Source organism: Nannobrachium achirus, assembly GCF_963921795.1.
Source record: "Nannobrachium achirus genome assembly, chromosome: 16".
NCBI lineage: Eukaryota > Metazoa > Chordata > Actinopteri > Myctophiformes > Myctophidae > Nannobrachium > Nannobrachium achirus.
The window spans coordinates 4,090,022-4,105,021 of NC_137823.1; the positions used below are offsets into that span (position 1 = coordinate 4,090,022).

General features: G+C 44.3%; 1 protein-coding gene across 1 annotated transcript in view; it reads right to left on the reverse strand.

The window, feature by feature from the left end:
- wasf1 (WASP family member 1) overlaps positions 1 to 15,000 on the reverse strand; it is a gene marked incomplete at its 3' end in the record, with an annotated part of 194,644 nt that overhangs the window by 86,629 nt on the left and 93,015 nt on the right. The gene's annotated exons all lie outside the window — the stretch shown is intronic.

Genomic DNA, 15,000 nt, shown 5'->3' on the forward strand with positions numbered 1-15,000 from the left:
ATCTGCTATTTTTGAAATTTGAATTTTGAACCGATTCTATAAGTGTCTTTTGAATCCTTCTAAGGTTTTTTTGAAAAACCTATGTTTCTATGTCAGCAATCTGGCCAGCCATCGTCAAAGAAAAGGTCCTTTTCACTTAACTGGAGCTCAGTTAGTCTGTTCTTGAGAGACTACTATGTCAGTGCTTCTCAAACGTTTTCATGTGGGACCCCCAAAATGATATTTATTTGGCCACGGACCCCATCTCAAAATATTTAGTTCCAGGGACCCCCCAGAAGCAAAATTTGAGTTACAAACGTTCGCTTTGAAAATACATATATTCAAAGATTTGCACACATTTTCACAACTTTTTTCAAAAATAGCAGATATACAAGCTCACAGCGCTGTGAGCTTGTATATCTGATATTTTTCAATAGTTAAAGCATTCAATAATTCTAGGCCTTTAACAGTGTACTGACCAGGACTATCACCTCATTGCATTATTATGCTTTCACAGTGGAACCAATGACGCTGCCCCCTATCCATAGTGTTATCTATTTATTCATGGTGTTGTATCTCATCCATGGCATCATTCATCGAGTTGTTTTATGTGTGTGTCTGGATGTGTGATTCATATGCTTGTATTTAGCCTGGGCTAGCTCGTTACGGTGTGGTTTTCTCAGTTTCCTTGGCAGCCGGACAGGGAGACACAGAGACAGAGTTTAGTCTGACGCAGGGATCACAGTGCCCCAAACATCTGGCTTTTACCCACAATGCTGTTGGTCACAGGCCAAGCCTCGGGAGGACAATCAGGGGAGCTGCTTGGAGGGGAAGAAGGTTCACGCTAACAATTCAGGGTTCCAATACATTTTTACGAAGGAATTTCCAAACCTTTTCCAAAACTTTTAGAGAATATTTAAACCAATTTCCAGGCACATATAAGTCATTCAGCGCAATAATGAGTCTCTTACTCTGAGTAAATGCCCAAAGACAGGCAGTGTAGCAAAAATAAAGCATAAAATGGTATAAATGGTATTATGGTATAATTCCATGTTAAATTATTTGCTACACCACCTATACTAGGGCATTGATCACGTGGTGGACTGTTACACACAGTTGCTTGCCTACCAAATTCAGTTACCTACCCCGATACCCGGATGTTGTGATCACGTGGCACACTGACGCGTTAGCTTGGAAAATATCACCAGCGTCCCCCCCCCCCCCCCCTTTCATCACATACCAACAACACCACCACCAAGCATCAAGACGGATTTTCCTTGCTTGCGATAAAAGAAGCAATGATTTAACTGCCACAAACTTCACAAAAACATACATGGAACCAAATGGACCCGTACAGACAGTTATGACGGCCGTGCATGTTTGCATCGAGCAACAGCATGATGGTGCAGTCTCGGTAGGAGGCGAATCAGTCAGACACTGCATGACGAATGGTGCCCAAAGCTACAAGCTATCATTTAGCAAGGAAACGCATCACAAGAGGAAACCGAGAAATGGACGTTTCTTGCACAGTTTATGAGAGTCAATGGAGAATCAGTTTCCGTATCCCTTCCGGAAAGGAAGCACTTTATTTTGGGCACTTTGGCACTACGTTGCGGCGGAATTCTATTTTAATATTCTTTATGAATATGAACTAAAACCAATATATCGTCCAACTCGTCGGTGGCGCGTTGGACGGACCTTTATATCTGGTCGAATTCGTCATGTGGTAGTAAATGAGTTAAGTGCGCCCCATGCTTTCCCCGTCCAGGCCTCCGGTCTTTTTCAGGGCAACAGAATGGAAAAAGAAACGCCCATCCATCACCTGCTGCCGCCGGGGACCAGAAGGACCAGGGGACTGATTGAAAAACAAAGCTACTGGGCTGAATGACAACCTGGAGAGAAAACTCCAAGACAGAGGGAGAGAGAACGACAGGACAATGTAGAGAAAGAGAGGGCTGTGAAGGAGAAAGAGGCAGACCACCGACAAACAAAATAAAGACCCCCGACAAACACAATAAAGAGTATGGGGGGAACGGTGGCGCAGTCGGCAGACCACCAGACCATCGATTCCCACGTCCTCAGTGCCCATACCCGTGGTGGGTTTGGCAAAAGGTCCTTTCTGTGTGGTCTGTCTTTCAGTTAGCATGTTCTCCTATAGGGCAGTGGTTCTCAACCTTTTCAGGCCGCGACACAAAAAATAATCATATTTTAACTGGGGACCCCCCCTACCCTGCACAAGCACTTGGAATTGTAGGAGTTGGCATTACATTTAGTTTGACTCGTTCTGTTGTGAAAATAGCCAGTCTACAAGCTCACAACGCCAAATGTACCAGAGGTAAGCCTACTTAAAAGATCTTTAAAGTCCTTACATTTTCACTTTAGAAATGTGCAAATACCATGTATACACTTATACTTAATTTCTGCCTCTATATATTTGACAATTTGGCCAACGTTTAATTTGTCATTTTAGAGGTACTAAAAAGTCCTTAAATTGCCACTTTAGAAATGTGAAGATACCCTCTATAGTCTATCCACTTAAACTTTATGTTGGTTTATTAACTTTAAGTTAATCAAATAATTGGGGGGTCGTGTGTGACGTGATGACGCCATCAAACGATAAAGTCGACTTCAACTCAACCTTTTACTGAGTCGGGTCGACTTGCAAAAATCACAAGTCGTTGATGCCCTAGAATAAAGTACAGCATACAGGCTGTAATTGGTCCTCCAGAGTCTAAGGACTCTCTGATGGCTTTTTGGCCTCCTATAAGCCTGCAGCCACACTGGGTGATAGAACAGTTCCATTAAATAGAGGATGCAGGCCATTAGTTTGGCTGGCCAGGGTGATAGGATTGGGTGGGGTGGGGGGGTTGACAACACAAATAGCATTCACACACACACACACACACACACACACACACACACACACACACACACACACACACACACACACACACACACACACACACACACACACACACACACACACACACACACACACACACACACACACACACACACACACAAGATGAGGGGGGGGGGGGGGGGGGGCACACAGATCAATCAGCGGGGGGAGCCTGGAGAGGACATCAAAGACGGAGGAGGGGAGAGGAGGGAGATAGCGGGGAGAGAGAGAGAGAGAGAGAGAGAGAGAGAGAGAGAGAGAGGCCTGAAAGGTCAGTTTGAAGGACATCACCCTTTAGAGGCTGCACACAAGGTAGATACAGTAGATGGGTGGACAAGGACGCGCTCTGTGCATGTGTGTGTGTGTGTGTGTGTGTGTGTGTGTGTGTGTGTGTGTGTGTGTGTGTGTGTGTACTGTAACTGTACATGTACAGAGGCTGAATAGGCGTGCGCTCGCAGAGATAAAGCCCCCTCTGACCTCCATCGCTGCCCCGGCAGAGCCTCCACATCCATCACACCGTCTCTCGCTGTCCCTCTCTCTCTCTCTCTCTCTCCCTTCTCCCTCTATCCCTCATGTCTCTCTCTCTATCTCTCCCAGGCACGTGCACGCATAGACATCAAAGGGGGCTTGAGCCCCTGCCCTTTTATCCGTCTGTAAAAAGTGCCCTCTTCAAGCCATGAATGCAGTTTTTACTGTGGTGAAAGAAATGCTAATGCCGCCATACCGTAAAAGGTCTTATTTGGGATGTTCCTTTTAGGCAGGGTGTTTAACTGTACTTGTACTGTACTACATTTCAGTTGTATTGACTATACTTGTACTGTTCTCCATTTTTGTCTAATAAAATAATCAATCAAACCTGAAGGCAGAATTCAAGAGAATTAATTGTCTTTTCCAAACTCTCCTGAGCTTGAACGCAGCATCTTATGTTGAAAGAATAATAACTCCTCTCCGTGTAGAAATCCATGTTGTTACGCCACATCTCCAGTATTGACTTGATTATGCTTAGTTCAGTGTGGTATCAAGCACCGAAAATAGCCGACCTCCAAGCTCACAACGCGTCGCGCTGCAACGCGTTGTGAGCTTGGAGGTCTGCTATTTTCCATATTTTCACCTAAAGGCCCTTTTAGAAATGTCAGCCCCTGCCTCCATAACATTCTCTGCACGTGCCTGCTGCTAGAGTTCTCAACGGGCCTGAAAATTAATGCCCGGCCCTAACTGGGCCCTAACTGGGCAGTCCCGAGGCCCTACCCGGCCCTACTAGTTAGCATAAATTTTAGGCCCTACCCGGCCCGAAAACGTCGGGTCGGGTCGGGTATGGTCGGGTCCATCATATAATAATAGTAATAAAATAATAAAAACGAATATTTTATTTTTTCATTGAGCCCGAGCCCTACCCGGCCCGACTAATTCGAATAGATTTTAGGCCCTACCCTACCCTAAATGTCGGTCGGGTTCGGGTATGGTCGGGTTCGGGCAGAATTTGAGAACTCTACCTGCTGCTCTCTCCCCCTCCCTCCCTCCCTCCCTCCCTCTGAGATCTGTGCTGACCTTCAGCTACGCAACCCGCTCGTCGGCCCCTTCCGCGCGCTACGCGTCGACTAATAAAACGCCCCGACGTTCATCATTCTCTGCGTGAAACGCCAGACTAAAAAAGAGAAGAGTAGAGGAGAGAGAGAGAGAGAGAGAGAGAGAGAGAGAGAGAGAGAGAGAGTGAGAGAGAGGGGTAGGCTTAATTTATGCTTTGGTGAAAAGGTTTTGTATTTTCAACAGACCCGTTTGTTTTGGTTTTGTTTTGCTGAAGCATAAATTAGGCCTCCAGAAATGTCGGCCCAGTTCCACCAGAGCACTCTCAAAGATTGCGTAAAGGAAGAAATGACATGGCTGCTTTTATCTAACCTTTTGTATTTTACCATCACTTATAATACTTCTACATTACATTATGATATTTGGCAGCTTGTAAGAGCCTAGGCGTCTCCACTAGGCCTGATAGCTGTTGTTTAGTACAGCCTATCTTGTTATGGCTCAGCTCGTCCTTGAAGCAGCGACAGTGATGACTATGATCTCTGTCCTGGCAGAACTACCGTACGAGTGACATGAGTGTTACTGCAGGGTTCCCCAATAGGCGGCCTGCGGGCCATTTGCGGCCCGCGGGGGGCCACTGTCTGGCCCCCACCAACCCCAGTAATAATGGTGGTATAAGAGCAGCAACAACACTAGTATATTGTCGTTGTCAGGTGGAAATCTCGTATCTCCAAATGTGTACGTTATTTCGCAAATCATACAAGGCCGTCGCACAAAAGTAGTGAAAACAGACGATCTATAAGCACACAACGCCTTGTAGATCGGCAATTTTCAATAGTTTAAATCATTTTTAAAATGATAAATTCAAAACGAACGGTTTTGGACATACAAGATTTTCACCTGACAGCGACGAAAACTGTCGCTGGAGTAGCAGGAACGCCACCGTCGCCCCCTGCAATGTTGTGGCCCTCGGCTTGGTACCCTAGATATAATTCGGCCCTTGGGCAAAACTAATTGGGGAACCCTGTTGTACTGTAAGAGAAGTAAGCAATTTACCCCGAGTGAGAGGACATTATGCTCTGATATAGGGATGGACATCGGTATCGGCCAATATCAGAAATCGGCAGGTATCATATCAAACCGGCCAAATCGGTGATCGGCAGGTCACTGACATAAATATGCCAAAATCGGCCAATTGTATCTCTTGCACTGCACAGCATGATGCTCGGTCCTGTGACGTAAACATTAGCAAGTAGCAGCCAGTCTACTTGGAGGCAGCCTACAGAATACAGATGGTGCTGATTACCTTTGCAATGTTAAGGATATATTCCATAATCCTGTGTCAATGTCGTCTCCAAAAAGAAGGGGGGAAAAAAGCATGCGTCACCTGCTTTCCTCCTGCCTAGTCCAGACGGTCATATTAGACTGGATATTGTCTGTGATTTTGGATATTGTACTATTGTGATTGATTTGGCATTAGTGTTCTTCTAGCTTATTGGTACTCAAATTGAAGTATGTCTTGTAGGCCTACTTGGCCTGAAACAAAAGGGTATTGGAGCAACCCTATTTCCTAGTTCTTAGCTAAAGAAATCGGTATCGGAAAAATCGGTTTTGGCAGGTCAGACCTTCATAAAACCGGTGGATCGGTATCGGCCAAGAATTTTGCAATCGGTCCATCTCTACTCTGATAATGTCCTGTGTGAGGGGGTGATCGGACGAGGCGAAGCCGAGTCCGATAACACCCTCACACAGGACATTATCAGAGCATAATGTCCGACCCTGAGTGGTAAATAGCTTTTCTACCACTTTTTTCCGTATACATGAAAGAAAACACATAGTTGTAACTTGCAAGGATATTAAGTTACAATCATTATTGCCTATAAAACTTCCGCGACGACAGCAAATAGTTCCACAAACAACATCTTCTACTCACCACCAGATGACGCCAACTCCATGCAGAGAAAGATGTCTAGCATACAGCTAAGCTAACGTCAGTTAGAAGGACCGTTCCGGCCGTAAATAGAGGCTGCTTCCAGAAAGGCATAGGTTCAGAGAAAAGGGGCTTTAAAGTTGGCGGATTGCATTGGATCCAAATAAATCGGCGACGTCGTACGCACGTTAGTAAACATAGGACCGCTACGACCGTCATATGTTGGTTGGGGGAAAGGTGTTCCGACTACCTCCTGAAGTCCCCGGATGTACACTGAGGCGCATTGATCTCGTCCTCTTACAACTGCGGCGGTTGTTCCGCCATAACCTCCGGAATTTAGCCAATCAGAATCCAGTATTTGAACATGTGACTAGAAAAAGTGGTAGAACTATACTGTACCACTGACATGAGTGGTATTGTACTGTAACAGAACTACTGTACCACTGACATGAGTGGTATTGTAATTCTCGGAACAAAGAAAGTAGCTCGCACTCACTTTTTTTGGTCGCTCCAAACATTTATTGACAAGCACTATTTTTGCTTGTCAATAAATGTTTGGAGCGACCAAAAAAAGTGAGTGCGAGCTACTTTCTTTGTTCCTAGTATTACAGCGTTGGCAGTTTTAGCTCGGCACCTGAAGAACGGAGGATGTGCGTTATTTTTCTTTGAGTATTGTAATTCTCCCCATCATATCATGTACATTAAAGCACAACCATCACTAACTAGAATATTGTCTCGACTCCTATTTGCCTCATCGATTACGGATTGATCCAGAATTCCACGACAGTGTGTTTGTGTGCGCGCGCGTGTGTGTGTGTTTAAACTTGAGCCCCCACACCCCAATATTTGGGGGGTTAACGTTTGCCAGAAATAACAGATCTACACGCTCACGACGCGCCGCAAACGCAAGGCGCCATGAGCTCATAGAACTGCTGTTTCTGGCCAAGAGATTTGGTGTGGAAGGAAACCAAGACCAATACACAGTACACTATGAGGGCCTACATGGTTAATTAGGCCTGGACGCAGATCACTTTAGATTGGAACCACTTTAACCATTATTTTATGATTTAACTATTAAAAAATAACAGATATACGAGCTCACAGCGCAGCACCGAGTGCCACGCTGTGAGATTGTAGATCTTTGTGCAAGTCTTTGAATATTTCTGACCCGATTCTATACATGTCTTCTAAATCCTTCTAAATCAGTGGTTCTCAAACTTTTTCACATCAAGGACCCCCAAAATAACATGTATTTGGCCGCGGACCCCCATCTCAAAACAGGTTGTTCCATGGACCACCCCAGAAGCAAATATTTGGGTTACAAATGTTCTCTTTTAAAAAAAAGATATATTCAAAGACTTCATCACGATTTTTAAAAAATAGCATATCTACAAGCTCGCAGCGCGGCACACATTGTAGATCTGCTATTTTTCTACAGTTAAAGCATTCAATAATTCGAGGCCTAAATGGGTTAAGGTCTCCACACAGGGTTTCTCTCACACACGAGGGTTTCAGGGTGAAACCTTTTCGTATGCTAGTGTGCATTAACACTTTATCTGTCTGATTCATAGTCTACACCCCCCCCCCCCCCCCCCCCCACACACACACACACACACACACGCTCTTATCGTCATGCTTTTTTACAGCGTGTGATTTATGTTCTATTCCCAGCTGCCACTTGTCCTCCTTTCATCTCTCTCTCCATCACTCCCTGCGCGGAACACGTGCCCACGCACACGCACACGCACACACACACACACACACACACACACACACACACACACACACACACACACACACACACACTCCCTGCGTGTGACACGTGCCCGCGCACACGCAATCATACAGCGTGTCCATGTCCATGCCGGGGCTGTGTCTGTATGCTTGCTGTTGGAATCTATCTATTTTATAGCGTGTGTGTGTGTGTGTGTGTGTGTGTGTGTGTGTGTGTGTGTGTGTGTGTGTGTGTGTGTGTGTGTGTGTGCAGGGATGTGCAGAGAATGTTAGAGAGGCAGGGGCTGACATTTCTAAAAGGGCCTTTTGGTGAAAATATCGAAAATGGCAGACCTCCAAGCTCACAATGCGTCGCAGCGTGACGCGCTGTAAGCTTGGAGGTCGGCTATTTTCAATGCTTGATTTCTACACAGAGATGGCAATTCTTTCAACATAAGATGCTGTGTTCAAGTTCAGGAGAGCTTGGACAAGGCAATTCTCTTGAATGCTGCCTTCAGGTATGGCATGGAAAGAGGGCATTAGCATTTCTTTCACCACAGTAAAAACTGCATTCATGGTCTGGAGAGGGCACTTTTTACAGACGGATAAAAGGGCAGGGGCTCAAGCCCCCTTTGATGTCTATGTGTGCACGTGCCTGTGTGCTTGTGCGTGCGTGTGTGCGTGCGTGCGTGCGTGCGTGCGTGCGTGCGTGCGTGCGTGTGTGTGTGTGTGTGTGTGTGTGTGAGAGAGAGAGAACGAGAGAGATCTGGGTATTGGGGTTTGAACGCGCAGCAACCCAGATCTGTCATTTGTGATGTAGTGCACCTCATGCGCACACACACACACACACACACACACACACACAAGTGGGACAGCGACCGGTATATGCTACTCCTTTTCACCGCTGCCATCTACATCCTCACAATGCATTTCAACTACTGCCAATATTAACATAACACAATTAAGCAAGTGATTGTGTGCGTGCGTGCGTGCGTGCGTGCGTGCGTGCGTGCGTGCGCGTGTGTGTGTGTGTGTGTGTGTGAGAGAGTAATAAGGGTGGCATTTACTGGCAGTGAAAACCTGCAGTTAACCAGGCCCACAACTGTCCATCTCTCATGGATGCTGTACCGTCTATCATCTGACTCCACCTCCTCTGTCCATATCATAATACAGTGGTTTTCAACCAGTGGTCCGGGGACCACCAGTGGTCCTTGAAGCGGTTCCAGGTGGTCCCCAGCTAAATGATGGAGAGTTGGTAACCAAATGGACCCTCATAGATCTGTAATTCTTGAGAGCGTAAAATGAAAGCGAATCCATTTGCTTTCATTTTACGCCGTCAAGAGGTTCATTATTATTAACACATATGGTGCCAACCCCGAGTTTCCCGAGTTTGTATTGGTACTACCGCTGTGCCAACCCCGAGTTTCCCGAGTTTGGGCCGTTTTTGAAAAAAAAAAAAAAGCTTTTTTTTTTCAAGTTTTTTTTTTTTCAAAAACATTTTTTGGACCTCCAGAAATGTATTAGGCATGATCGCGATCGCGAAATTGCATGTTTAACCCCCATGCCAACTCATTCTTTCAAACATGGCAGCCATGTTTGTTTACATCTGAAGAAAACATAATGGCTGATAAATCATGAATGCCTGAACGGATTTCCAAGCGGATTTTTTTGTTTGAAAGCTGTGAACAGCATCTACACACGTGGTGCATCATCTAGGCATGGGCGTGCACTTTTTACACAATTGCAAAATTACATGGAAGTCTATGGTAACCATGGCAACGCGAGACATTGAAGAGAAAAAATCATTGCAACATAAGTGTTAAACATCTCCCTTACTTAATGTCTTAAAGGAGTATTTCACCGAAATACATTTGGGTCTCCATCCGGAATCAATGGGGGCAAATTTACTATAATAAAAAATATTTCTTAGGAATGCAAATACCAAAAAATAATATTGAACTCAAGTCTCCATGGCATGAGTAATACATGGAAAAAAGTGATACTGGGGTGAACTACTCCTGAAAGGGGAAGACCACCCATTTTCAATATTGAACTATGTCATTAATATACCTTAGAGGAGTTGTGTGGAAATAGAAAAAAAGTTCCCCCCCTTCTGTGTTGCCTAGAACTGGAGGATTGATTGTGGGGTTTGTATTGTAAATTACAACTTGATGACATCACACATTGTACTTTACAATACAAACCCCAAAATCAATCCTCCAGTTCTAGGCAACACAGAAGAGAGGGAACTTTTTTTCTCTATTTCCACACAACTCCTCTAAGGTATATTAATGACATATTTCAATATTGAAAATGAGTGGTCTTCCCCTTTAAGTCTACACAATTAGAGAATGTAGAAGAATTGTCATTTTGATCAAGGTTTGCCTGTTATCTCTCCTATGCTACCACATCAATACAGCATGGAATTGTGGACAAATATCTGATCCAAGGACAAGTTTTGGGTCTGAGAGCTGAAATGTCATCAAATAGTGGTCCTTGGCTCAAATGCTGAATAGATAATGAACCTTGATATGAATAAATCAGATGTCAGATGTCTGACGACCATTTTCAAACTGCACTCCTGAAAATATTCCCTGTAAGAATGGACTTATTATTAAATCTCCATGTCACCGTGTGAATTGTGCATTTTTCAAATTCAAAATGTGATATGAACATTTTTCATATCACATTTTGAAGAAGTAACGGATTGATCCCTAACCCTGTTTGTAAGAGTCAAACATTTAAACTAGTGAAAACAGCAGATCTACAAGCACACAACGCCTCGCACTGCGAGGCGTTGTGTGCTTGTAGATCAGCTGTTTTCACTACTTTTGTGCGACGGCCTTGTGTGATGAAGCAGGGCTTTACTTTGCGAAAGAGGAGAGAAATTTGAAACTTGGAGATACGAGGTTTCCACCCGACAACGACGATATACTACATATCTTTTTAAAGGGAAAACAATAGAAAAGAATATTCGAATATTTGGTGAATGCCCTAGTCTGGAGCTAAAAGGCTCAGGAACCACTGCTTCAGACTACAGGGACCAACCCCTGCAGGCTGCTACGTAATGGACCTCACTCAGGTCCCCTGTACGCTGAGGTAATGTGGAGTCACTAACAGCTCAGACAGGAGTGGCCTGGACAACACACTGCCTTTATTAGATCACACACCATTACTCAATTAGCACAGTTATGTGGAGAGGAGAGGAGAGGAGAGGAGAGGAGAGGAGAGGAGAGGAGAGGAGAGGAGAGGAGAGGAGAGGAGAGGAGAAAAAAGGAAGAAAAATGACAAAAACTCGGCTTTGGCTTACGTGGACTCCATTAAGCACTTAAAACCCTCTATAGTTTGCAAATTAGCTGGGGTCAGCTCTGTACTTGGTTGGCTCTTTTCTAGAGCCCGACCGATTTTGCCGATGTGTGCCGATGTTTAAAATAATAAAACATTATAATAAATAGCCTACATTTCTAAAACTTCTTTTTGTTTTAACCAATGGTCCGGGGACCACCACTGGTCCTTGAGGGGTTTCCAGGTGGTCCCCAGCTAAATGATGGAGATTTGGTAACCAAATGGATCCTTTTTAAGATCTTTAACTCATGAGTGTAAAATGAAACCAAATGGATCCTTTCGGGCAACGAAAATATATTCTAAGTTTTGGGTCTGAGTGGCTAAATGTCATCAAATGGTGTTCTAATATTACTTATACAAACGACCGATACATCAGGGAGATAATGACCGATGTCCGATGCTGACATCTGGGTCCAAAAGCGATCAATACATCGGTCGGGCTCTACTCTTTTCCCCCTCTACACTCGGAACAGGGATGCTAGGGTTCAACTGGATACAAACTTAAATCTGTGACATTTTTAAACACACGCAATCGCATTTAATCCCTTTGCTCCAAAACCACACGATCTCGCAACGGCATCAAAGCCAATGTTTGAGCTCGTGGAGAAAGCGGTGAGAGCATTATTGTGGAGGGAGACGGCTGGAGAAGCATCGTGCGACGCCGTAAACATCCCACCGGCCCGAGGGAAATCCATGTGGCGCCATGGAGCGTGGCATTGCCTTGTTGGAGTCTTTCTCTTCTCCCTCTCACGACCTACTGTACCCACCTCTGGTGAGGAAAGTACTCAGATGTTTTACTTAACTCATTGACTGCCAAGGCCTGAGTTTCCCCGAGTTATTACAGTAGTCCCAGGCTGCCAGAGCCCGAGTTTCCCGAGTTGGAAGCCATTTTGAAAAAAAACACCCCCTTTTTTTTTTTTTTTTTTTTTAAATCTTTTTTTATAAAAAAAATTCTAAAAATGCCTTAAATGTATTAGGCATGATCGCAATTGTGAAATTGCATGTGTAGCCCCATAACAAACAAACACATCTTTCAAAATGTCAAAAATGGCTGTTTTGTCTGACTTTGAAGGCTTGTAACTTATGAATGCCTGAACGGATTTCCAAGCGGATTTTTTTGTTTGAAAGCTGTTAAAAAGTACTACACATATGATGCATATATGGTGCATGGGCGTGCACGATCCGTGCACTAAAAATTGATCCGTGCACTAGAAATCTAGGATAGTGGCAGTCTGGTACTTGGGGGCCATCTTGAAATGGCATTCAATGAGTTAAGTAACAGTGTCAATACTGCAATATAGAAATACTCTGTTATGTGTATGCGTCAGTCTGGAATTCAAAATGCACTTGATTAAGTAAAAGTACAAAATGTTTGTTGATTGACTCTCACGCTCTGACATCACTCTGATGCCAGCGGAACCAAATCCCTTTATGCCCATATATGGAGATCCCTGATGTCATCAATATTAAGCCCATATATGTGATGGATCTCCGTATATGGGTACCAGGGGTCTCCATATACTGCAAAGTAACTTGTAACTAAAGCGTTCAAATAAATGTAGTGTAGTAAAAGTACAATAGTTGGATCCGAGAAGTAGTGGAGTAGAAGTAAAAATATTGGAAATTGGAAATACTGGAGTAAAGTACATACCTCAAAATGGTACTCCTTCAAGTACTTACGTAAATGTACTTAGTTACTTTACAACACTGGCTCTACTCCTCTCTCTCTCACTCTCTCTCTACCTTCCACAGGAGAACCCATTCCACCTGCCAGTCCCTGCCTGTTATCCCACTCCTCTTTTATTAGCGCTCGCAAACAGATCGGCTCCTCCTCCCATGATAGATCCAATTTCCCCCCCGCAAGGAGGGGCTTGTGGTGGGAGAGAGCGAGCGAGAGAGCGAGCGTACCCCCGGCCAGAGCAGAACCTCTGGCAGCCAGCTCGCTTTCTAAACCCCCAAGGGTGTCGCACCAAATTCTGGGCCCTGGGTACAAGGATTCACTGACTGCGGAACGCATTATTACGCATTGTTTTGTGCTTTAACTATTGACAAATAGTAGGTCTGCTATTTTTGAAAAATCGTGAAAATTTGTGTCAAACCCTTCTAAGGTTTTTTTGAAAAATCTATGTTTTCCATCTCAAAATATTTAGTTCCAGGGCCCCCCCATGAAGCAAAATTTGAGTTACAAATGTTTGCTTAAAAAAATACATATATTCAAAGATTTGCACACATTTTCACGACTTTTCAAAAATAGCAGATCTACAAGCTCGCAGCGCGGCACTCGGTGCAGCGCTGCGCGGCACTCGGTGCAGCGCTGTGAGCTTGTATATCTGCTATTTTTCAATAGCTAAAGCAAAAATAATGAAGGCCCCTCCACCTTGGACCCTAGTAACTCAGTCCCACTCCCCCCTTGTGACGCCCCTGTAAACCCCGCATTTGTTTCTTGCAGGAGGATGAGAAATGGCCCAGCCTCGTCGCTGCCTGTTCTTCTAATAACGGCCATTAACACTGCAGGGAGGGGAGATACGTCCATACGTGCACACGCACACTCACAGCTGACCCAAGTGAACCCTGGTCCATTCTCATATTAACTTTCCCACTGCCAGATTATTTATTTATTTATTGGGTCTGGTGCCATCAAAAAGCGGCTTACCTTTGCGACGTTATAGTAGATAGACAGACAGACATTTATTTATTTATTTTTATTTTTTTGGGTTGTGCAATAGTGCACTTTGGTCTGCCAGGCAGCAGAGGGCGGCGTCATGCGAGAATGAATGTGAATTTGCCTGTTATGTGTTGAAGAAGAAGAAGACCAGTCACTGGCCATAGAGCCTTACAGCCGGAGGAAATCAACAAGGAAGTGAATTGTTCTCCGTTGATCTAACGCATAATGGATTTTTTACACCATCACCGCGGAAAATGTGTTTACAGTAGACGGCCGCGCGACCCCTCATCAGCTTACAGTCATCAGACGAACGAACCGAACGAGCGCCGTATTGGCGGAGAGGTCTTGCGCAATCGGGCGAACGTGAACGTTCAAAGCGGTGGGAGAGTTAACACTGAGGATTTAACTGTGCGCGACGCTCATTTGTATTCAGCGGTGGAGGAAAGGATACTCAAGTGTTTTACTACAGGAACCCCTGACAATTCAAACATCACATTGCTCTTACCAAATTGACCTGCTGTGATCACTTACCTAGGAAAAGAGGATTGAAAAAGACCTCCGCCTATGGAAAATTTAAATTCTGAATTCAAGACCTCATTGGGTGATATAGTGAATAGAGAAATTGTCCATCAAGGTGTCATCAATTGATAGGCAATATCTTATGAATATATTTCAAACTATGTAGTTACTTTAGAACACTTAGAACAACGGACTCACTCGCTAGCTTTCGCCGTGGACTGAAGACTCACCTTTTCAGACTCCACCTAAACCCTTAGCACTACAGAAAAATCAATGAATACATGAAGCTAGTTAGCATTTGTTTTGTTTTTTATGTTTTTTAGAACTTTGATTATATGGTGTTTTTCTAGATAGATATCCTTTTGCATTTGTTATATTGTTGATGATGTACTGACATATTATCTTGTTTATTATTGTGATGTTATC